This window comes from Globicephala melas, chromosome 1 (assembly GCF_963455315.2).
Source record: "Globicephala melas chromosome 1, mGloMel1.2, whole genome shotgun sequence".
NCBI classification, from domain to species: Eukaryota; Metazoa; Chordata; class Mammalia; order Artiodactyla; family Delphinidae; genus Globicephala; species Globicephala melas.
The window spans coordinates 171,737,118-171,761,846 of record NC_083314.1 but is presented as its reverse complement, the minus strand read 5'-3'; the positions used below and the strand labels follow the sequence as shown (position 1 = coordinate 171,761,846).

At 38.3% G+C, this 24,729-nt stretch overlaps 1 protein-coding gene across 16 annotated transcripts in view; it reads right to left on the bottom strand.

Moving 5' to 3' along the window:
• EIF4G3 (eukaryotic translation initiation factor 4 gamma 3) overlaps positions 1 to 24,729 on the bottom strand; it is a 366,964-nt gene that overhangs the window by 275,979 nt on the left and 66,256 nt on the right. For 13 of the 16 annotated variants that reach the window (XM_060310039.1, XM_060310035.2, XM_060310045.2 and 10 more), the window contains one exon: positions 6,479 to 6,554. The gene's annotated coding sequence lies outside the window, so the exon portion shown is untranslated. Of the gene's footprint in view, positions 1 to 6,478; positions 6,555 to 24,729 lie in introns of those variants that run through there. The other 3 variants (XM_060310022.2, XM_060310027.2, XM_060310030.1) reach the window with 3 other exon arrangements.

Here is a 24,729-nt window from a genome sequence, read left to right as displayed (position 1 = left end):
ACTTAAGCTGTTAACATAATGTTTATTAATGCTATGTAACAGCATGACAATTATTTACAATGCAATGTTGTATTAAAAAAGAAAACTGCCAAATTGTATAATCATTATGATTTACATTATGTTTAACAAAAACCAAACTCTATTATTAGGAGGAAAAAATAATATATGAAACATGATTATGACAACTCTAAATTTTAAGCCCATAGTTTACATTTTTTCCAGGAATAAACTCATGATAAACACAGCAACATGGATAAATCTCAGAATAATTAACCTGAGTGAAAAAACGAAGTCTAGAAAATGCAAATGAATCCATAATGACAGAAAGCGGACCAGCGGTGGGGTAAGGTAGAAACATGACAAAGCCATGAGGAAACTTTTGGGAGTGATGGGTATGTTAATTTTCTTGATTGTGGTAGAGGTTTTTATTGCTATAAACTTATAATAAAACTTACCAAATTATACACTTTAAATACTACACTTCAGATATATTTAAATCACAGGCACTACATATCCTATATATCAAATACACTCAACAACGCTGTTCTTAAAAATAAAGTATAGGGCTTCCCTGGTGGCGCAGTGTTTGAGAGTCCGCCTGCTGATGCAGGGAACACAGGTTCCTGCCCCGGTCCGGGAGGATCCCGCATGCCGCGGAGCGGCTGGGCCCGTGAGCCATGGCCACTGAGCCTGCGCATCCGGAGCCTGTGCTCCGCAACATGAGAGGCCACAGCAGTGAGACGTACCGCAAAAAAAAAGTATAAATAAACCAACAAATAATGAGTTCAGCTGGTGTTTTACCATTGGGGGGAAAAATGGATTGTTAATCTGTGCTGGATTATGGGGCAATTAAGTGGATTTACATCTGGCTGGACACAACTGCTTAAAGAGTGTCGATCAACCCAAGCTAAATTTTCTCTGTGCAGAGGTCTCCATTGACATGCTGGCCTTCTTAATATATATCAGCTGACTTTCTAATTACATGACACAGAGCTACAGGATGACAGAATCAAAACTTTATAAAGTATAAGCTGACTAAAAAGGATTGTGGGGGCTTCCCTAGTGGCGCAGTGGTTGAGAGTCCGCCTGCCGATGCAGGGGACGCGGGTTCGTGCCCCGGTCCGGGAAGATCCCACATGCCGCGGAGCGGCTGGGCCCGTGAGCCACGGCCGCTGAGCCTGCACGTCCGGAGCCTGTGCTCCGCGACAGTAGAGGCCACAACAGCGAGAGGCCCGCGTACAGGAAAAAAAAAAAAAAAAAAAGTATTGTGAAATGTTATGACATTAAGGAGTAATTTATTCAAATTAAATAATTTATTGAAAGGAATTTTTCGTAAGTAGTTAATAACACAGCCCTTCCAATCCCCTAGAATATAGACTGCTGCTTCTTGTAGTAAAGTCACTATTCCAGAAAAAAAATTTATTAAGTTTATCTCTGTAATTATGTTAAAAATACTGGTTTAATAGTCATAAAATCTAATTTCTCTAAATAAGATATACAGTTATCCCTAGGTATCGAGAGGGATTGGTTCGTAGACCCACTCCCCCCACAGATACCAAAATCCGAGGATGCTCAAGTCTCTTATATAAAATGGCTTAGTGTTCGCATATGATCTACACACATCCTCTCCTATACTTTAAATCATCTCTAGATTACACTAATACCTAAAACAATGTAAATGCTATGTAGATAGCTGCCAGCAAACAGCAAATTCAAGTTTTGCTTTTTGGAACTTTCTGCAATCTTTTTTTCCAAACATTTCGATCCACGGTTGGTTGAATCCGAGGATGAGGAACCCCTGGATACGGAGGGCTGACTATATAAGCCAAAAATACACAACATGGTGAAATTTCACATTTTGTTCTTCAGAAGCATGCCAATAAGACAGTTATTAATGAATATACTTCAGATTAGCTCATGCCTCTTTAGTTTTGCCATTTCCTCTCTACCACAGTATATACTGCTCTTACTAGCATTAAAAAAATACTGGCTTTATTCTTTTTTTGTTCATATGACGAATCACCCTAATTATGGTTAATGAAGAATAATGACAAAAGTATCCCTCTTATCCCTGATAAATATTCCAAGGAGAAACTTAGATAAACCAGACTATAATAAATAAATAATAAGCATGCTAAAATGTAAAATGAAGGCATTATAAAAGCTGAGCCCTACTTCTGATACCTCTTTGATTAGCAGCAGAGAACTTACCTAAATTGGCTGACAAAAGGGCATATAGCCTCCATATCAGACATTAAAAAGCAAAATCTTTGTATAATTTTTAAAGACTATCTGTCTTTCTGCAAAATCTTTGTATAATTTTTAAAGACTATCTGTCTTTCTGCCTTTCAAGGAATTTAACCAACTCAATTACAGTGACACATGGGCACCATATGAGGAGCCAGGAGGAAGTGAATTGAAGGTTAGCCTTTATTTTATGACACTAAATGCCATAAATGATGCTAATGGACCTAGACACTAGAGAATAATGACCAATACATAACCTTGGGGCTGAGAAAAAGGGAGACTAAGCACCTGGTCAACTACCCTCCTACTCATCGTTAATGGGCACAACAGCATTGTGAAAGTGGGGAAGAGACTTAAATTACTAAGAATGGAAATAAGTGATCAAAAAGTAGAGACATCGTATTTTAAGGTAACTTTTTACTGTCTAAAACCCCTGGTCCTTCCAGAATAAAAATCACATATAACTGACACACCCAATTTTTAAATTAACTGAAGGACCACAAATATGGCAGTAGCTTTTAATAGTAAAAGTCAAATTTGGTCTAACTCAAAAATAAATTCAAAACTTTAGATGCAAAAGGGGACGCGGGTTCGTGCCCCGGTCTGGGAGGATCCCACATGCCGCGGAGCGGCTGGGCCCGTGAGCCATGGCCACTGAGCCTGCGCGTCGGAGCCTGTGCTCCGCAATGGGAGAGGTCACAACAGTGAGAGGCCCGCGTACCGCAAAAAAAAAAAAAAACTTAAGAAATAATCTGTCAAATGTTAAGTGAATGCTAAATTCTTATAACAAATCAGCATACAACAATTTATTATTTCAGACATGTTTCAAGTAGCATAGGAAAAGCTAACATTAATACAGTGAAAAATGAGAATAAAATATCTTATACAAGGGCTTCCCTGGTGGCGCAGTGGTTGAGAGTCCGCTTGCCGATGCAGGGGACACGGGTTCGTGCCCTGGTCCGGGAAGATCCCACATGCCGCGGAGCGGCTGGGCCCGTGAGCCATGGCCGCTGGGCCTGCGCGTCCGGAGCCTGTGCTCCGCAACGGGAGAGGCCGCAACAGTGAGAGGCCCGTGTACCACATAAGAAAAAAAAAAAAACTCTTATACAGAGCCTACAACACAGAAAAAGAGACAAAGGAACTATACCAAAAAACAGTTATAGTAGATGCCTCTAGAAATCAGTCAAGATTACTAGAAATTTTCATCTTCTTTTTCCTATCCTAATTTTGAAAATAATTTAATGTTGAAGGTATACTTTCATAATTAGCAAAAATTACATTTTTTAAGAGTTATGCCTGATAAAATTCTACAGCCTTTAAGCTCAGTACTTTTTTTTTTTGGCCATGCCACACAGTATGCGGGATCTTAGTTCCCTAACCAGGGATCGAACCTGTGTCCCTGCAGTGGAAGCACAGAGTCTTATCCACTGGACTGCCAGGGAAGTCCCCAACCTCAGTACTTTAAACAAACAAACAACTCTGGCCTGGAGGAAGTTTGTGCCAGAAAAAAATTAAAGGTTATTTTTTTAATGTAAATTGAAGGTTCCCAATTAGTACAGTGAGCAGATAGTTTATCATCCAAACTGGGACCATTTTAAGAGTTACAGAGGATTCAAAAAGTAATTAACAGGTGTTTAGTTGATCTACAATAGGTGTAAACTGAGATTTGTTTTAAGCAAACCAAGAAAAAAAATTACCTTACCCATTACCTGCATGATAAACTTCTATCTCTTTAGGACAACCTTAAAACCTGCAAAACTCACTTTTCTCATCTCTACTTTGGCTACAAAACCTAGCACACATGCCACACTTCTGACTACTGACCATTCCATTAACCATGCCTCTAATTTTTCACTTCCTAGAGACCTCTTCTTCCCTTTTCTGCTTAGAAGTCCTTTTTTTTTTTTGCGGTACGCGGGTCTCTCACTCTTGTGGCCTCTCCCGTTGCAGAGCACAGGCTCCGGACACGCAGGCTCAGCAGCCATGGCTTACGGGCCCAGCCGCTCCACGGCATGTGGGATCTTCCCGGACCGGGGCACGAACCCATGTCCCCTGCATCGGCAGGCGGACTCTCAACCACTGCGCCACCAGGGAAGCCCTGCTTAGAAGTCTTATACCTTCCAGCTTAGTGTCACTTCCTCAATGAAGCAACTTCTCCCTTTCCCATATAATAGCATGGTCATATCTCTAATCAAAGGTTCTCAACCCGAGCCTTATGAATGGCCTGATGGACATCTGTGAAGTTCTCAAATTATAGGTAAACACTTGGTATATGCTCTTTTTTGAGGAGAAAGCACTGCGACTATTTTCAGATTCTACAAGTAATTTATAACCCAAAAGGATAAGAATTATTGCTTTATCATATCACTTGGATTACAATTATTTATTTACTCATCTCTCTCACTATACTGTGAGTTTCTTTAAAGCACCCTATTTCCAAGGATGAATGGTATGATGAAATGAAACATTAAAAGCTATGTCCAGGGCTTCCTTGGTGGCGCAGTGATTGAGAATCCGCCTGCCAATGCAGAGGACACGGGTTCGAGCCCTGGTCCAGGAAGATGCCACGTGCCGCGGAGCAACTATGCCTGTGCGCCACAACTACTGAGCCTACACTCCAGAGCCCACAAGCCACAACTACTGAGCCCACGCGCTGCATCTACTGAAGCCCACATGCTCTAGAGCCCACGCTCCACAACAAGAGATGCCACTGCAATGAGAGGCCCACGCACCGCAATCAAGAGTAGCCCCCGCTCACTGCAACTAGGGAAAGCCTGCGTGCAGCAAAGGAGACCCAACACAGCCAAAAATAATAAATAAATAAAAATAAATAAATTTTTTTAAAAAAGACACGTCCAGGGACTTCCCTGGTGGCTCAATGGATAAAACTCTGAGCACCCAATGCAGGGGGCACAGGTTCAATCCCTGGTCAGGGAACTAGATCCCACATGCATGCTGCAACTGCGAGTTCTCATGCCACAACTAAGGAGCCCTGGAGCCGCAACTAAGGAGCCCGCGAGCCACAACTAAGGAGCCCACCTGCTGCAACTAAGACCCCACGCAACCAAATAAATAAATATAAAAAAATTTTAGGGCTTCTCTGGTGGTTCAGTGGTTAAGAATCCTCCTGCCAATGCAGGGGACACAGGTTCAATCCCTGGTCCGGAAAGACCCCACATGCTGTGGGGTAACTAAGCCCATGCACCAAAACTACTGAACCTGTGCTCTAGAGCCACAACTACTGAGCCCGTGTGCCACAACTACTGAAGCCTGCGTGCCTAGAGCCCATGCTCCACAACAAGAGAAGCCACCACAATGAGAAGCCCACACACCACAAAGAAGAGTAGCCCCCGCTCACCACAACTAGAGAAAGCCCATGCACAGCAACAAAGACCCAACACAGCCAAAAATAAATAAAATAAATAAATTCTTAAAAAAAGAAAGAGAAAATAAGGGGAGAGATCCCCCCTCCCTTAGAAAAAAAATTTTTTTTTTAATTTAAAAAATAAAGATATGTCCAGGAATTCCCTGGCAGTCCAGTGGTTAGGACTCCGTGCTTTCACTGCCGAGGGCCTGGGTTCAATCCCTGACTGGGGGGACTAAGATCTCGCAAGCTACATGGCACAGCCCAAAAAAAAGACATGTCCAACTCCTCGATTCTCCCCTAAATTCCCTTAGGCTCACTGTAATACCCCTGTAATCTGCTTCTAATTTTATTATCTTCATCCTCTAACTTTTAAATTTCCCTTCATTTATGAATTTGAATCTATCATTTAACATAAATATTTAAATTTACTCCCATTAACCACTGTTCTCTTTTCTAAACTTTCTGCATTTTTATATGTAGTCAAAGAAGGAAAAAAGTAAAATAAAAAATTTAAGTTAAAAGTGTAAAATTTAAGAAAAAATATCCAAAAGAAAATTAAAACTCAGTGTCCTAGAAGAATCACAATATTTATGGAAGGAGGAAAAGGGAGGAAAAAGAACAAAGGTGTACAAGTCAATCTACCTTAACAGAATGTTTCTTTCATGTCTACTTCTTAAATTAAGATGACAGGGGAAAAGACCTATTCACCTTATTATATTATATACATCTAATTCTGTTCGAGATTTGATTGAACTTTTCTGTCAAAAGCCTATTATGTACCAATCTAACAAACACTGCCTATAATATCAAAGGTTCATGTGCAAAAAACACACACAATCTGACAAACAACCCTGAGGTACTCACCGTGCTGTACACTGCCGAGACAGTAGGAGTGAAGATTCGATCCTCGAGAGGCTGCTGCACAGGTCCTCTAGGAATTCTAGAAGAGCGAGTTAAGGATAAGAGAACTCAAAAATGAACTGCTTTAGCAGTAAGAGCAAATTACGACCACAAAATTCTGTCAATGACCCAAGCTTTGTCATCCAGTTAGTGGAGTTATACACTTATTTCTCCAGAGAAACTAGAAAACAAAGTATTTCAAATTTCCTAATGTGATTAGATCAGTCTCTCCAAAAGTGATTCCCGTGATAAACATTCCATGGAAACTCAAAACAAATAAAAATCATACAACAAGCCTCCTAACTTTAGGCCCATGATGAGAGTCTACTACCTTTACTTTCTAGAGAAAAAGACTAAGGAAGTATAAGCAGGATATTCAGAAAGATAAGACTAATTCATCAACGTGGAAATTGCTGACAAAGACCTAGTCTGTTCTGCGAATACAATTGTTTCCTTGTTTTTCTTTTTTAGCTGTTATTTTCCCAATATCTACCCACCAACTCCTCATTTTTATGAAAGAGGCTCTCCACTGTAATTTAGTTTAAAATATTTCAACATGTCAGGATATTCTTCAAAAGACAAAAGGCTATCATTTTATTCAGCTTCAAAACTGGAAGACATAAGCTCTTCTCCCTGGTAAGGTGGTATTTTACCTCTGTAAGAATGACAACCAAGAGACTTGGCACAGAAGATTAACAGCAATTATCTCTGGATGACAGGATTACATAACTGCCTTTTCTACCATAAATATGAAGTATTTCTATAATTTAAATGTATTTTAAAAGAAAGACTACAAATATAATAAACCCAAAATAAGACAGAATTATTCCTTCAACCTAACAAATATTTAATAGTTCTCACATCATGTTCCTTTCTAATTTAATGAAACAGTAAGGAAGAAAAAGTGACAGCTGCAAATAATAATTTTATATGCATGACCACAAGTTGCAGAGGTCTAAGAGAATCTTTAGAAGTAAAATTCTTTATATCCAAGTAGCAAAAGTTGACTGAGGGGGAGAGGGAAAACAAAACAAAACAAAACCCAAAATCCCAACGCTTTAGTCATTCAAAATTAGTAACACTGTACCAGTCTCTAGTTAGTTCTTCAAACTAGCAACCTCAGACAACAGTTCCATGCGTTGCCATCATCCCCTACACACAAAGAACTGATTTAAAATGCTGCACTGAGAAATAACAAAGCTGAAACATTTCATAAAGGAACTGCTTCATCCAAAGAAACTGTATATATGTTTGCAATGTAGAAAACGTAAGCCTAACAAGTTTCAGGACAAAAGTCCTTTATATTAGTTTGTCAATTCTTTCAGAATGAAGATTACCCCTAGCCAAAATAAAACTTTCTTTGAATTATGGTTCTGCATTGTGGTTACATGAATGGTAGAAAATATGAGACTGTTCTTTCTTCTACAAAGCCAACTGCTAGTAGTTTTTCGAGCTAGGGCCAACTGTCACTAGGTGGGAATAAGTTCTCAAATGAGTCACCGGTAGTAGGCCCCAAGAGCTGAGCCATACCATTTAACCTTACTAGGAAAGGTTAAGGCTCCTGATTTCTATTAGTAACTTTACTGGCTAACAATATTACTGTTAACTACAAGACTTCTAAAGAGGCAATCATATATTTGGTCAATATTCCAGTAACAAACATTCTTTTTTCTATTGACGTCATTTATTCCCCTCTCTGTAAACTACCAACAGAATATTGTGGATTAATAAATTGTTTCTTAAAAGACCATTTGGATAAAAATATTTAAGACAAAAACATAGCTCTATAAAAGAAAACTGAAAAACAAAGTCAGGAGATCTGAATCTAGAGCATGCGGCAAGCCTAACCAACCATGTTGTCCTCAATGAACCATTTTACAGTACCTCCTATAAACTTAGTCGCAGCAAGATGAAGTAATTTGCCCAAGTTAACCAGGCTAACTAAGGCCAGGTCAGGTTTCTTCTGTATTCTAAAGACAGTGCTCTTCCTATTACATCGACGCGCCCATGGGCAGAATACTTTATAGCATAGTAAAAAAGCATTATCACAACCTGGTCAAAATATGGTTACCCCTATCTTCCGGACAGAATTAAATTAGTAGTTCATCTCATAAAAGAGTCAATGGAGTGTCACTCTAAAACTTCTAAGAAGTCCCAAATTCTTGGCCCAGGCTGAATCACCTGCCCAACGGCAAATGAACACACTACTGCAGACTGGGCACGTAATGCATGAAACCAAGGGAACTTATTTTACGGAGCAATTTTCTCCTTAATTCGTAGTGGTGATGGTTGCATATCTTCATAAATATGGTTTAAAAAAAACCCCCACTGAATTGTACACTTTAAAATTGTGAATTTTATGGTATGTGAATTATATCTCAATTTTTTTCATGGTATTTTAGTAATTTGCAACTAGGCTGTTTAGCATCCCCTCCTTCCACTAAAAAAGCCTAGATAAATCAGTATGAGATAAGCACTGCTAGGCATTTTCTCCAGAAACAGGTGAATTTCAAAGAAATGGCACACATGTAAAGCTCTTACACTACATACTTCCTAATTCTGCCTGTCATTAAGATTACCAGCTCTCACCAAGCTCTGTATCTCCAGCATACATCACCGGATGCTTACCTCCCTTTCAGCTCAACATGACAAGAAAACAGCTTCTCATAATACCACTTAAAATTCTAATTCAAACAATGAGCAGCGTAATATGCATGTGCAGTGCTCCAGACCACAATGTTTTTATTTTTCAAATCTCATGACTGAAATACAGTAGCACACCCACTTGACACTTCTGTACTTCAAACTGCTATGATGTATATTATGTCATCAGGAAATACAAGCATAATCGCTAGCAGGATTAGACAGCTGCTATGTAAGAACCGAATTAATAAGACTCAAGTACTGGGTTGGCCATAAAGTTCGTTTGGGGTTTTTCCATAACATGTTATGGAAAAAACCCAAACGAACTTTATGGCCAACCCAAAACAGAACTATAAATGCAAAAAAATTCTAATTCCCCACCTTCTTTCTAATAAAAAATTAAAAGACAAACTTCAGAAACAAAATTTGAGGGTTAAATAAGAGTAGTAAAACACAGTAGACTCTGATTATTATAGTACTCACTACATACTCTCCACTGAATGTCAATTAGGCAGATATTCGTCAGAGAAATCCAAGGATCTATGAGGACATTACATAATGATCTGAACATTTCCTACTTACACCATGAAGGAAAGAGGAGACCTATAATTTTTTGAGCACAGATGTTTACCGACATTTCAAGGATGATGAACTCCCACCAGGATGAAACTTCTTAATCTATGGCAATCATATCTGACCCTGGGTTTGACATATAGTCAGTACCTCCTCAAAAGGTAGATTTTGACAAATTAGAAAACAAGTAGTGAAAACAAGTAGTGAGGGACTTCCCTGGTGGTCCAGGGGTTAAGAATCCACCTTCCAATGCAGGGGACACGGGTTCGATCCCTGGTCGGGGAACAAAGATCCCACATGCCGCAGGGCAACTAAGCTGGCACGCCACAACTAGTGAACCCGGGCACTTTGGAGCCCACACGCCACAACTAGAGAAGCCCATGTGCCGCAACTAGAGAAGCCCACACGCTGCAATGAAGAGCCTGTGTGCCACAACGAAGACCCAGCGCAGCCAAAAATTTAAATTAAAAAAAATTAACCCTTTCCTACACTCGGAAAAGCTTCGTAAAAGATAAGGGCTAGAGCTGTACTACCAGAGACTGTAGATAAGTAAGAGAAGCAAATTCCAGAATGGAGCCTTCAGCGGATAACAGTAAAGCATCCAGCTAATTTCTACTTACCTAAATGGCACCAAAGACAGAGCCCATCCTCAAACTCAAGTATGAAACTATACTGGTAAGATTAATGCATGTTATTATGAAAGATGAAACGGACAGGAATAAATCAGAGTTTGAAGCTGTCAAATGTAGGCACCAAGCATGTAAAATGTCCCAAAAAGCAGAACATCCTGAATGACCCAACCTAGCAACTACAGAAATCTCAGGGGTCACAACTTTAGTCATTCTGTATGGACAAAAGCAAAACAAATTGTATTCTCAAAACTAAACACTATGACATATCTACTCCTACTTTAACCTTGGAATCTGTAACAGAATGTGTTAAAAAATTATTTTTTCAGGGCTTCCCTGGTGGCGCAGTGGTTGAGGGTCCGCCTGCCGATGCAGGGGACACGGGTTCGTGCCCCGGTCCGGGAGGATCCCACATGCCGCGGAGCGGCTGGGCCCGTGAGCCGTGGCCGCTGAGCCTGCGTGTGCATCCAGAGCCTGTGCTCTGCAACGGGAGAGGCCGCAGCAGTGAGAGGCCCGCGTACCACAATAAATAAATAAATAAATAAATAAATAAATAAATAAATAATTTTTTCTTCATTGCTGCTTATCTTTTGCCACTAAAACTTCACAGAAATAAAACTAGCCAATTTTAATATTTGTTTCAATTCAATTTCATGTTGAGCTGTTAATTCAGGTCCAAAATCCTTTATTGGAATTCAGAATTTTTCCACTGTTAGAAAGTTAATAAGGCAGCACTCCTTAATCAAATACATTAATATCTCTACTGTAAAATATATGAATATTGAAATTTCTGTCCAGAGTTTTTGCCAATTTCAGAAAACAATTCGTTTCCCCAAGCTCTTTTGATCTTAGAATTGCAAGCCTATACCTTCTTTCCCATTGTGTTTTAGCTCTAAAAGTCTCTGGAAATCACCATTTGAATGTTAACAACTAAGAACCATTATATTGCTTTCTTTTCTTTTCTTTTTTTTTTTTTAAACAAATCCAGAAACGTTAGTCTCCAAGCACTTAGCCAGAAATGCCTTTGTTCTGACTCTGGTTTTCTAACTCAGAACACAACTCATCACATATTACAAATTGATTTCCTGACAGTCGCATTTAAATTTACCCAGAAACATACTCTGCTTAGGTTTTGTGTTTTGTTTTTTTTTTAAAAGACCAATATTGCCAAAGAAAATGGCTGCTGACCATGCTGTTAATATTTTGTAATTCTATTTTTAGTTTCTGAAGAACCTCCATACTGTTTATCACAGTGGCTGCACCAACCAACAGTGTAGGAGGGTTCCAAAAAGTAATGAATTACTGATACAACAACATGAGTGAATCTCAAATGCTAATTAAGTTAAGCGAAAGAAGCTAGACTCAAAATGGCTATGAGTCCATTTATGTAACACTCCGGCAAAGGCAAAATTATAGTGGCTAGGGCCTGGGGAAGAGTTTACCTAAAGAGAGACAGCACTATGATCCAGCAATCACACTCTTGGGCATATACACAGACAAAACTATAATTCAAAAACATACATGCACCCCTATGTTCACAGCAACACTGTTTCCAACAGCCAAGACATGGAAGCAACCTAAATGTCCACTGACAGATGAATGGATAAAGATGATGTGGTACATATATATACAATAGAATACTACTCAGCCATAAAAAAGAACAAATAATGCCATTTGCAGCAACATGCATGTAACTAGAGATTATCATACTAAGTGAAATAAGTCAGAAAGAGAAAGACAAATACCATATGATATCACTTCATGTGGAATCTAAAATATGACACACATGAACTTACCTACGAAATGGAAAATGACTCACAGATATACAGAACAGACTTGTGGTTGCCAAGGGTGGGGGTGGGGGATGGACTGGGAGTCTGGGATTAGCAGATGCAAACTATTACATATAGAATGCAACTATTATATATAGAATTATATATAGAATATCTACTATATAGGACAGGGAACGATATTCAAAATCCTATAATAACCCATAATGGAAAAGAATATGAAAAAGATACGTATGTATAACTGAACCACTTTGTTGTACAGCAGAAACTAACACAACATTGTAAATCAACTATACTTCAATAAAATTTTTTAAAAAGACAGATGGCACTGAAGGACTGTAATTAGGTGATGGAACTTTTCCGTATCTTCAGTATGGTGGGGCTGCAAAACTCTGCATTTATCGGAATAAAGAAAACTAGATATCTCAAATAAGTGAGTTCTGAGTTTCTCCAAAGGTTAAGCAATAAAGTCACTAAATGACTCAGCAATACTCACTCCTAGGTATACATCCAAGAGAAATAAAAACATGTGCACACAAACCTAATAAACGAATGTTCATAATCAGCATTATTTGCAATAGCCAAAAAGTAGAAACAATGTTTTCATCAACTGATGAATGGATAAACAAAATGAAGTATATCCATACAATGAATTTTATTTGGCAATGAAAAGAAATGGAAGTCCTGATACATGCTACAACATGGATGAACCTTGAAAACACAATGCTAAGTGAAAAAAGCCAGTCACAAAAGACCACATTTTGTGTAATTCCACTTATACGAAATGACCAGAACAGGCAAATCCACAGACAAAAAGTATAAAAGAAAAAGACTAGTGGATGCTTAGGCCTGAGGGGATGGGTGGAAATGGAGGAAGGAGGGGTGACTGCTAAAGAATATGGGTTTCTTTTTGAAGTAATCTAAAATTAGGTTCTAAACCTATGGTGATAGTTACACTAGTCTGTAAATATACTAAAAACCAATAAACTATACATTTTAAATGGGTGAATTTTATGTTATGTGAATTATATCTCAATAAAGCTGTTATCAAAAAAGTGAATAACATTGTAGGTAATTTTTAAACAAATTTTTTAAATAATAATATTAAAACTTCATGGTGGGGCAAGCACTTTGTCTACTACTCTATCCCCAGACACTAGAATATTGCTAAAAAGAGTCATAAACTCAAAATGCTTCATCATCATGGTCTAGTCCAATAGACTTATTTTTTAAGATAAGTGATTTTTTTTTTTTTTCCTCTTTTGGCCATGCCACACAGCTTATGGGATCTTAGTTCTCCAACCAGGGATTGAACCCAGACCCTGCCAGTGAAAGCACCGAGTCCTAACCACTGGACCGCCACGGAATTCCCGTAGTCCACTAGACTTAAAAGAAGTATGGCTCATCCTAAGAATCTACATAGCAAACAAAGAGAAGTTTTATGCAACAGTAATAGCGAAACAGGTGCCCCACAGGAAAATGGGTAGCTGGATTTATGCAGTGAACTGAATTTCTTTCAATGGCAGAAAGAAATACAGGATCTTATACTCTCCTGAAAGTCTGCCTAATGACCTTGCAACATGGAAACTTGCCCAGCCAGCTTCTTGACACTACTCCCGACAAACTTTTCTCTTCAGTAATATCTGGAAAAGATCCTTCTCTATCCACAGCCAACAAACCCAAGCCAAAGGACACTTACACTAAACCAGTGGATCAATACTGCTTGTCAATATACCAAAGGGGAGATTAATTATAGTATCTAGAAATGAGTCAAAGTATTTCTGTACACTAGAAAAACGGTAACAAAGAAAACCACATTTAACAGAAGAAAAAACTTCACAAAATAAAGAATCATGGTTAATTCATCAACAATGAAAACCACACCAAATTATACTTGGAAGGTCCACATTGCTCTAGTCAACCTAACAACAAATGCAGGAATTCCATATACCTAGTACGCTCTACTCCACAGGAAAACTCTTCAAATATCTGAGTACTGTTAATATTAATAAATCTTTTAGCCTTTATTAAATCTTTATTATTTAGTCTTTATCTTTTAGGTGAAATACTCACTTCCTTTTGACCACTCGTGGAGAGGCAAATGTGGTATAATCCTATCAGAGTAAAGTGGAAGGGACACAATTTTCTTATTATCAATGCAAACAAAGATTGTGTGAGCTCTCTTTACCTCTGCTTATTAATACATTCATGTTGTCTGTAATAAACTTTTGTCCATGTGTGTTTTCTTTCCATCTAAAATTGTCACAGGGCTTCCCTGGTGGCGCAGTGGTTGAGAGTCCACCTGCCGATGCAGGGGACGCGGGTTCGTGCCCCGGTCCGGGAGGATCCCACGTGCCGCGGAGAGGCTGGGCCCGTGAGCCATGGCCGCTGAGCCTGCGCGTCCGGAGCCTGTGCTCCGCAACGGGAGAGGCCACAGCAGTGAGAGGCCCGCGTACGGCAAAATAAATAAATAAAAATAAAATAAAATAAAATTGTCACAAAGTCATGTCTGATTCATTCTGGGCATAACTATAAGTAATCGATCATCTGAATGTAAACAGAATACATTTGCACCTATTTAATTTCATCATGCAGATCCTCATTCATTTCATTTTGAAATCTAATCTTACACTGAATTTTTTCATCTAAATTTCCCAGTAGTTTTTACAAGGATAAGAATTTCATTTTAATTTAAATCACTGGGGTAAAAAATACTAAACAGGTCAGAATTAAAGAAAGAGCACTGTGATACTCCAGAAACCCCTTCTTCTTGGCCAGAGGAAATGGAGGAAAGAGTCCTTGTGGGCCAGAGTATTAGGGGAATTCCAAAGAAGAAAAGTAGAGGAGGAGGATCCCTATTTCTTTATATGAACCTACATAAGTCCAGGCTCACCCTCAAAGTTGTACATAAATGGGACAGATCCAAAGCAGTGTATTAAAAGCTCTGAAAATAAACGAAGATTAGAACCACCCCCCACAGAGAGACAAAACTTGAGCCCTGAGCCTAATCAAGTTGATTGTCTGCTTAAAAAAAATTTTTTTAATCACAATTCTCCAAGGATTATAACAGGACCCAGAATCTATAAAACATAAAATTTTGGGACTTCGCTGGTGGTCCAGTGGTTAAGCCTTCACCTTCCAATGCAGGGGGTGAGGGTTCAATCCCTGGTCAGGGAGCTAAGATCCCACATGCCTTGGGGCCAAAAAACCCCAAAAAAACATAGAACAGAAGCAATATCATAACAAATTCAATAAAGATTTTAAAAATGGTCCACATCAAAAAAAAAAACCTTAAAAAAAAATACAAAACATAAAATTTTAAATGTCCAGGATACAATCTGAAATTACTCGGCATACAAATATAGTAAAATGTAACCAATTCTCAAGAACTAGCAGTCAAATCTAACAAGGTTGATTGCTTAAAAAATATTCTCCAAATGACTCAGAATTTATAAAGCTTAACATTTACAGCATCTAGGACACAATCCAAAATTACGTGACAAACAAAGAACCAAGAAAATGTAACCAATTCTCAAGAGAAAAGACAATCAACACATGCCAACCTTGAAAAGACTCAGATATTAGAATTATCAGGCATAGAACATAAAGCAACTATTATAACTATGCTCCAAGAGGTAAAGGTAAACACATTTGAAATGAATGGGAAGATAGAAATCCTCAACAGACTGATACAAACTGTAAAAAAGAACCAAGTGGAAATTTTGGAACTGAATGATACAACATCTTTAAAAAATTCACTGGGTGGTATCAGTAACAAAATGGAGATGACAGAGGAAAGAGTCAGTGAATCAGAAAATAGATCAATGAAAATAAAGAAAGAAAAACAATTACTAAAAATAACAAGGAGATAAGGAGGCGAAGGTGGAAAACTACATAATATGGAAGTTTGCAACGGTAAGTTATAAGTTGTTAATGTAACCCGTGGGTCAGCAAACTTTTTCTCAAGAGGCTAGATAGTAAATATTTGTGCATTCATGGTATTTGTATGAGTCTGCAAGCCATATGGTCTCTGTCACAATTACTCGCCTACACTGCTGTAATGCAAAAGAAGCTACAGATAACATGTAAAATGAATGCATATGGCATGTTCCAATAAAACTCATTTACAAAAATAGGCAGCTGGCTAGTGGGCCATAGGTTGCCTACCCTTAATTTAACCTAATAAAAGAGTTTTCCCCAATACTTTGTACAACACTACCCACTTAAGATTATAAATGCTCAGTTATACAATATCTGGTAACACAAACCTTATGTTTCCAAACAGTAATTAAATTCATCCATGAGGTAGATGGAAGAGTTATAGTACTATGTCAATAGACTGATACTAGTGAGATTCTTGAAATTATCATTAATAAAACAATAGTATTATCTGAAAAAATTAAGAGTGTACATATGGCTTAAATTCAGACTAGTTTTTAATAACTAAGACAAATTCTGATATGCCAATAATCACGTATAAATGTTAATTCAGTAACAATGACAGTGAATCCTTAAGTAATTTTACTCCACAATCTCAAGTAGTAGTACTAGTAGTAGTAGTAGCAGCAGTAGTAGTAGCAGTAGTAGTAATAAAAATAAAAACAAAAGAAATAAATGTCAGGAGAAAAAATAATTTTAACATATCCACCCATATTAAAAGAAACAGGAAGACATATCTTGTTTCAATTCTCTTTCCTATTAAACCACCTTCAATAATACTAAAAATTAATATTAAAGTCAACTATCTCATACTGTCCTTTTCATTCTGACAAATTTACTGTTCTAAAGAAAAAATATTTGCACGTTTCTTAAAAATCTGTATTTATAAAAACACACTGATCTCCCTATAGTATACTGACTCACTAATGCTCCCTAATGTTGTTTTTTATTTTGTTTTGTTTTGCTTTTTGGCCGTGCCTCGCAGCCTGCAGGATCTTAGTTCCCCGACCAGGGATCGAACCCCTGCCCACTGCAGAGGAATTGCGGAGTCTTAACCACTGGACTGCCAGGCAAGTCCCTCCCTATTGTTCTGAGACAAACATTGTTGTGGTTTATTTGATTTAATGTGCTATAACAACATTCTGAAGTACAGTAGTCCAGTAGCCCAGTCCATATGGCTAGCTGCACTCTGCTCCTATGTTGCCTTCTATTCACCATCCCTGTCCCCTTCTAAACTCTGACTACTATCAGTTACCCAGTCCCCTACACCAAATATTCACTATTTAAATAGCAACGAGGCAGCCAAAAAGGAATGTTAAATCCTCCCTGCTCCCTAACTATTGCTCAACTTTGGAAAATCCTGTTTTAAGAGGACTGTAGAAAGTTATAAAGAATTCCCAAGAGAATAGTGAATGTGATTCATTTCACCTAGAGCAGGATGAGTGTATGGTGACTATAAGGATTGGCTAACAGTAGTGAAAGGGTGAAAAAGAAGAGGAAAGAAGAATGAAGAAATAAGATCCATCTCCCCCCACACCTTTTTTTTTTTTTTTTTTTGCAGTACGCGGGCCTCTCACTGCTGTGGCCTCTCCCGTTGCGGAGCACAGGCTCCGGACGCGCAGGCTCAGCAGCCATGGCTCACGGACCCAGCCACTCCGCGGCATGTGGGATCCTCCCGGACCGGGGCACGAACCCGTGTCCCCTGCATCGGCAGGCGGACTCTCAACCACTGCGCCACCAGGGAAGCCCCATCTCCCCTTTTTTTAAGTGACCAAAATCCTACTTTCCTGAGTAAAAGCATACTCACCACAGAATTTCCTAATGCTTTGTGCTCTAGAGGCTCTGGATTGGAGTCAGACAATCTTGGGTTCCATTCCTAGCTTTAGCCTTTAGTACACTGTGTAGTCATAGTTAATCTCTAAACAGCAGCTTCCTCAATTGTAAAATGGTAACATAAAACATTCATAAATTGCTCTGAGGATTAACTAAGTCACTAGACTAAGTACTCTCTGCATGATGCCTGCCGGGTATTTGTCATTCAATCCCTGTTAATTCCCTCTTCTAGCCCCCAAATTAGAATATGATACAACCGTGGTTTGGGAAGTGGCATTAGAAGGACAAATGCAAGCAGTCGGCTTTTAAGCAGCTAGTCACTTCATTCATTCATTTTCAACAAATATTTTATAAGTAGCTACAAAGTAGTGAATAAAATAAGCAAAGTCACCAAACTCATGGTGCTTACATTCTATTGGGGGCAGAGAGACAAAACGTAAACCAGATAATTAAAATGGTGAAAATGGCATGAAAGTAAAAAGAATGATATAAGAAGTGAGTAATAGTATTCTGGATAAGACAGACGAGATAACTTCTAAATTGGGATCTGAAGGGTGCAAATTATCCATTCTACAAAAAGCAAGGGAAAGAGCATTCTAGGAAGGGGGCATCAAATGCAAAGGCCAGAAGTGGAAAAGGGCTGTGTTCAAAGATCATGAAACTAGAGGGGGGTAGGGGAGGAATGGATTGGGAGTTCGGGATTAGCAGATGCAAACTATTATATATAAAGAATGGATAAACAAAAAGTCATACTGTATAGCACAGGATATATTCAATATCCTATATTAAACCATAATGGAAAAGATTACAAAAACGAATATACATATTCATGTATAACTGAATCACTGCTGTACAGCAGAAATTAACACAACATTGTAAATCAACTATACTTCAATAAAATAATTTTTTTTAAAAAATGATCATGAGACTAGAGTGAAGGGAGCATGTAGGGAGTGGTCATCACAGAGTTCAGAAACTCAAGCAGGAGCTACGTCATCTGAAGCTGTGTAGGCCCTGGTAAACAATACGAAATCTAAGATCAACAGCAACAACAGTAGAGCTTAAATGGAGGAGGAGCATTAAGATTAATAGTATTTTTTAAAGACCATTCTGAATGTTTATGAAAAAATGAATTGGAGAAGGGTAGGGAAGGAAATAAGGAGACTAGTTAGGAGACTGTAGCAGCTGTCTAGGTCAGAGATGACTGTGGCCTGGAAGAGAGTAGGACAGTAGAAATAAATGGAGAAAAGGCCAAGTTTAAACAGTAAAAGCAACAGGGTTTGCTACTGCCTAAGAGTAGAGGGGTGAAGGAAAAGAATAATCAAAGAAAGGCTTACAGATGTTTTACCTTGAGCAGCTAGGTAGACAGCAATATTATTTAGCAAAACTGGGAAGGAACAGGTTGAAGTAGGGGTGAGAAGGAAATCAAAAGGTCTGAAATGCCAGTTGGAAATCCAGGAGGAGATGTAAATACACAAATTGGATAAATGAATATTTAGGTCTGGCTAAAAATCTGATCTAAAACTACAAAAATTTAAAAGTCATCAACATAAAAATAGTATTTAAACCCAAGAGAAATAAAGAAGCAAAGTACCACAGCCCTGAGGGTGAGACAAAGGAGGCATCAGCAAAGGACCCTGCCCAGGTAGGAGGAAAATCAACAGATGCAGTAGCAGTAGTACTGGGGTACCAAAGGACCACATCATTATTCAGGGAAGGGAAGTGAATATTGCATCTATAACATTCTCTTTATACTCTAACTGCCGACACACCAGAACAAGAGTAACCAACTTGCCAGCCTTCCAGGAAGCCTTGAGAATCCAGTTTTAGACCACATGGGCTGCTACACACTAGCCAACGCGTTGCTAAAATCTCATCATTAAAAAAATAAAGTAGGAATAAATGGAAACTATCTCCTAGAATTGAACTAATACATTCAAGGCATTTAACAGTATCTGGGATACAGTAAACCTCAACAAACATTAGCTATCATGGTGGTTATTTTAAAAACTCTAATTTTGAAAATGGCTTAGTGTTTACAGACACAAATCTCTGCGACTAAAAGATAATCTGAGTTCTCAGGCTCCGAGGCAGAGCACTCCACAAGATAGGTATACTCAAACGGTTTGTCAAATGTGTGAAGTTTTATTAATGAAACAAGTGATACCATTAGTGTAAGCATTATTACAGCTATACATACAAGTTCTAAGAATTTTTTTAAGGAGGGGACTGATAAGTATTTTCCTACTGCAGAAGAAGGCGAACTGGATAAAAACAGAGTCAGGCTCAATTTTATTCAGCTATATGCAGCTACAGTAAGTTATCTGCATTTCTCAAACTTAGGTCTTACGTGTCAAGGTTCACTTTGACCCCTGAAGTAGATAGATATGTAGAAAAAAGGTTAACAGCTTCCTCAGTAACTAGATTACCTTGTGGGAAATGATCTGATCTCCTCAGTTTCCTCATCTATACTCTGTGGGAATGATGGGAAGATTTAACAAAACAAGGCTTGTGATGTGCTTGGCACATAATAGGCAATATCTAATTATTTCAAATAGTTCTTCCATAAAGATTATTATTTTCCTTTCTCTGAGTATTCAGAAGACATGGCATTTAAGATAGCTCTCCCAGATTCCTACCAATCACTAACAGCACCAAGAACTTCCTACTGCATTCTTTAGAGCTTAGAAAAGCTAGAATGAAAGATGTGGTGAAGAAAAGGACTTTGGGAGCATCTGACAGATACCATGACATACGAAAAAAGAAGCTAAAAATTATGCAATCTGTTCCATACCTGACAAAATTCTGAAAGATACTGATTGAGTTATGCTACTTTGGATAGTGAACTTTTACACAGACATTTATTCACCTCTTCAAAGAATTTCTCTCCTCTCTGAAACTTGTTAATTCTGACTTAACTGTTCTCCCCAAGGTGAGAAGCTTATTAGATAAATTTAACGGTTCTCAGCTCAAGGTAGTTTATATGGAAGAGTGTCAGAAACAGGAAACTGCTTTTCTCATTTACGTCTAAACAACCCGTGTCATTAGCCAAATAAATTCACCCAACTGTCACATGCCAGAAGTCATATTACTGAAAATACTTGTTCCCACCATGCCAGCTATTAAAGAGGCTTATGGGAGAAATCAATACCCTTTTACTAGCAAAACTTACCTTCAAAGTCAACCGCCCACTTGAAATTTTTTGAGTAATTTTCTAATTTTCTCCTTAAAAACATGATCTCACAAACATCAACGGCAATACAAAACACCAACCACCACCACTCAGAAAATAAATAATTCTCCTTTTTCTGTAGTCATCATCTTTAATAATGTCAAAGTACACTGGAAACATTTTTCATCACTCCATCTACTTGCAAATACATAGCCAACAATAGCTGCAAAGCATTCTGCAACTCTGTCTCACCCTACTCAGAGCCACCCAAGAGAGCAGGTCCCCTAGCGATACCTAATGAACAAATAAAGATGACAAGTCAACTTTCAATCACAAAGCCAAAAAATGGATTATAAATAACACCAACAAGAAGAATATAAACTTTTACATCATTATAACTTACTTTCAATATTCAATAAAAATGTCCTGACAAAGGGACTTCCCTAGTGGTCCAGTGGTTAAGACGCAGCACTTCCACTGCAGAGGGCATGGGTTCAATCCCTGGCTTGGGAACTAAAATTCCTCATGCTACACAGCACAGCCAAAAAAAAGCAAAAAAAATGTCCTGACAGAGAAAAGAATCTTACAAACTTTCACAACTCTAAACATAATTTCTTAGGATATTAGACCCATATGAAGTCACTGTTATTTTATTTGTTGACTGTGAGGTATGGCAATAACTACAGGCAATGCTTTCCTGTCGCATTCTAGACACGCCTGATTCCGCTTAAGAAAGATGGGATGTTTCTTAAGAAACATTTAAGAAAGATGTTTTCTTTCTTAAAACAGCAGCATTTGTTTTCAACATAAAATTCTGAAAGGAAAGAATGTTATAATGAAAACTATCAAACGAAGTTTTTCAGAAGGTTTCGCATGCTTATGTAGAATGGACATAGCCAAGATGACTTTCTTCCATAAATTCCGGCCCAAAGTAATTACTATGTATCCAGTGTCACATGTTTAAATTTAACAGTCTTCCAAAAAATTGTTTTAAAAACAATCACATTCTTCAAAGACGGCAGGCTTATAAAGTGATTTTTTTTGGGGGGGGAGGGCTGAGTTGGGTCTTCGTTGCTGCACGTGGGCTATCTCTAGTTGTGGCAAGCCGGGGCTACTCTTTCTTCATTGTGGTACGCGGGCTTCTCATTGCGGTAGCTTCTCTTGTTGCAGAGCATGGGCTCTAGGTGCGCGGGCTTCAGTAGTTGTGGCACGCGTGTTCTAGAGCACAGGCTCAGTAGTTGTGGCGCACGGGCTGAGTTGCTCCGCGGCATGTGGGATCTTCCGGGACCAGGGCTTGAACCCGTGTCCCCTGCATTGGCAGGTGAATTCTTAACCACTGCACCACCAGGGAAGTCCCTGATTTTTTTATTTTTAGAGTGATTTGATATTTTATTTTAAAATAAATTTGAGTGGTAAAATCAGAAAGATACAAATATTCGGAAAATTGAAAAAGAACAAAAAGATCAAAGGAGAGAATGATTTGAAATACAATATAAAACATACCAATAACCTTCTGCTCTTATCTTTCTAATGGCAATGTTCCCAAATCAAATGAGTTCCCTTGTTATGACATGCATTTGATGGTATTAAATAAACCTAAATCCAAGAAGAGTATCCAAATACTGGGTGCTAGAATTTAACAGATAAACTTTTCTTTATCCACAAGTAGTAAACCTTAGCATAAGAGATCAAAGGATACTTAATAAAAAGTAACTTCTAGTTGGTTCTAGTAAATTTTGGTTTTCAAGCATGGATAGGTATATAGAAATTCTAACCTTGCATAATGCTTCAAATCAAACAATGCCACTTTATGAATATTTAATTCACAAAAGCTGCTACTATTCTGTCCCACTGCTCCATCTCTCTCAGTATCCCCACCATTTACATCAAGGTTCCAGACCAATACAATTCCAAGCCAAGCTCAAGCAGAGTCAGCCTCCCGCTAAGCTTGATGACTGAATCAATTAAGGATTCTACATATTTTCTAGCTCTGCTAATTAAATGTAAACAGAAGTCTTATGAAAACAGCAATCTAGATGCTCAGAATTTACTGTCTGTAACTATTTAACTAACAATGTTACATATGGTTTCTCCGTCTATTAAAAAAACAATAAAGTTGCATATAATTCTAAATACATGATAGGCCTCAAAAAAATATTAATTATATAAAGGTAAAAGTTGAAATTCAGCTTGTCCTAGCTTACATAACTCAGAAACCATAAAATCAGAGGTAAAATCTATAACCTGGCTCATCATTAAAATTTATTCCTGTTATATTTTTTAAGGACTAGGAACAATTTCTTCTATTGCTTAGTTCCTAGAAATATTTAATAAATTTGATGGCTTTGCAAATTTTAAATGTCTGTAAAGCTTTATTACACGATTGCATACACACAAAACATCTCTGAAAGAACACATAAGAAACTGACAACAGTGGCTGCCTCTGAGAAAGACAACTAGGGCCCTGAGGGTAGGAAGGAGATTTTGTTTTCACTGTATATCGCCTTTTGTCCTGTTTGAATTTTTTATCATTTGCAAATATTGTTTTTAACACACAACTTAAAAACAGGTAAGTTAAAAGATGCTTACCACAGGCTTGATGAACGTAAAAGTTAACAGAAACATTATAGTTTTCACTTTTATAAATAGGTATAAAGTGTCTACTCTGAGAACTATAAATATGCTTTGCCCCAAATATAACATTTCATCATAATAGTTATTACTCAACTTAACCGGAAGGAGGAAGAAGTGGACTCAAGTAAGTAAGACTGGGTTTCAAGGTATGGATAGGTATACAGGAAGACTGGGGCTTCCCTGGTGGCACAGCGGTTAAGAATCCCCCTACCAATTCAGGGGACACAGATTTGATCCCTGGTCCGGGAAGATCCCACATGCTGTGGAGCAATTAAGCCCGTGTGCCACAACTACTGAGCCTGCACTCTAGAGCCCACAAGCCACAACTACTGAGCCCGCATGCCACAACTACTGATGCCCGCGCGCCTAGAGCCCGTACTCCACAACAAGAGAAGCCACCGCAATGAGAAGCCCACGCACCACAACAAAGAGTAGCCCCCGCTCGCTGCAACTAGAGAAAGCCCGCGTGTAGAAACGAAGATCCAACGCAGCCAGAAAATAAATAAAATAAATAAATTTTAAAAAGATAGTAAGACTATGCAAAAGTGACAAATTACTTTTTAATTCAAATTTAAGTAACTCTTATCTACATAACATAAAAAGAAACATTCCTTTTAGAACTGATGCCGTGGAAATCAGTAGTTGCAAAGTTTCTTATCATATATAAATAAAATACGATAGGTGTGAGTATGTATTTATATAGAGTCTCGTCGCACCTGCATTTAATTTACACAAAAGTAACCATGCCACAAGGAAGGTAGAGAGGAAGGAAGAGAGATGCAGGGAAATGTGAACAGTGCTGACTCTTGCCATTCCACTCAAGGAGCCGATGCTCCAGAGCCAGCATGAGACTTGAGATCTAAACCAACTAGTTTCCTTGGTTCTCAAAGTCCTAAGTGTTACTCTAATGTTGAGTATGTATTGTCATATAATCTGGACTCTATTTAACAGTGAATTATCCTGTGCTCAAACAGGGAAGAAATACAACCTGGAAGAAAATTT